Source organism: Penaeus monodon, chromosome 29 (genome assembly GCF_015228065.2).
Source record: "Penaeus monodon isolate SGIC_2016 chromosome 29, NSTDA_Pmon_1, whole genome shotgun sequence".
NCBI lineage: Eukaryota > Metazoa > Arthropoda > Malacostraca > Decapoda > Penaeidae > Penaeus > Penaeus monodon.
Genome location: NC_051414.1, coordinates 28,106,748 through 28,108,155, shown reverse-complemented (window position 1 = coordinate 28,108,155; position 1,408 = coordinate 28,106,748). Strand labels below are relative to the sequence as shown.

Here is a 1,408-nt window from a genome sequence, read left to right as displayed (position 1 = left end):
TCTGACAACAAATTAGGAATGAGTATATATGAAAAAAATCCAATGATGCTAATATAATCGGAAGAGTATTGAACATTCATGTTTGACCAAGGTATTGTCTTGAAATCAGACTCTCCATTGCATGAATTAATTCGCGTCTGAACTTCCTCTAGAACTGTCAATTCTAAAACACCGAAGACGTCTGCGGAACGACAAAGGAAGCTTACTACATTGTAAAGGGATAGTCACCAAAAAATCCATCATAACAACCGCTTAAAACATCTCATGACAACTCATGCCCCAACCCACCTCCGCCCATTACAGAAGAGGAACGCCCACCACCCTGAAAAAGACCATTAAAACAGCCAATCGGAAGATGTCGTGCCGGCTAAGCCCACCCAAGGAGGATTCGAGGGACGCCACCTTGAACCCTCACGCCCTAGGGAAACCTACGGCCTTTTTTCCCTATTTTACTCCTCCTTCCGACACTCTCCCGCCGATATCCTTACATTCTATACGAGAGGCATGCATTGCTTGTAATGAGGGTACGACTCTTGCCTGTGACAGACGAGGAGTTAGGGGATAATCGCGAGAAGAACGCCGCGGGTGAGGACATCCATACGTTTGCCGGAACAGCGATGTCGGACTTCGGGGAGGAGGCAGACCGCCTGATCAAGCGTTTTTTCGCTACGTGCCTTGTGTTTGCTATTTTAAGAGTGAAGTTCTTTGGTCTTTCATCATATTTCTAGTATCTATTGTAAGTCTTTATTTTCTAAGTAAGAATGATAGCCTGGGAAAGTTTGAGAGGGATATCTGTTGTTTAGCAAGTTTTCGCTAATTATCTCATTTCAATGATTTACGGTCGTGTTGGTTATTTTCTAGGAATAATGATAATATCTAAACAATTTTCCTTAACAATAGGATACTAGCAGTTAGAAGGTGATAAAGTGGATGTACTGAAATATTCCCTTTCTCCTCATACTCTCAATAGGGAAGTGTCTGTTTATTGTTTGTATTATCAAGTGTATATTCTTGATATGCTAACTACTTCGCATGCTTACTGAAACGGCAATGTCTAATAAAGATTCATGAACCGCTATTTTTTGCTCGCTTGCTCTTTATTGTACTACCTTCTCTCAGAATATGACGATATCAAAATAGAAGACAAAAAATGAAGGCAAATAGAATAGAAGATAAGCTGGAACTTCTTTTCTTCCATCGTATTTCCCTGTCCGTGATTATAATCAGAATATCGACAGTGGGGAGGAGGACGAGGAAGAGGAACAGCCCAGTGTCGCCGCCATTTCACATTTCTTACGTAGCGGGAACTTGCAATAGCAGAGAGCTTTTTGTGCCTCTGGTGCAGAATGAACGAAATAACTTTACCGGTTTCTATTATTTTTTTCACTTATTCACTGCTCGTCTTGCA

General features: G+C 41.3%; 1 long non-coding RNA gene across 1 annotated transcript in view; it reads right to left on the bottom strand.

Moving 5' to 3' along the window:
* Positions 1 to 613, bottom strand: part of LOC119592099 — a 72,676-nt gene extending 72,063 nt beyond the window's left edge. The window contains exon 1 of the long non-coding RNA XR_005230398.1: positions 489 to 613. This is a non-coding gene — a long non-coding RNA (uncharacterized LOC119592099). The remainder of the gene's footprint in view (positions 1 to 488) is intronic.
* Between the last annotated feature and the right edge of the window lie 795 nt (positions 614 to 1,408).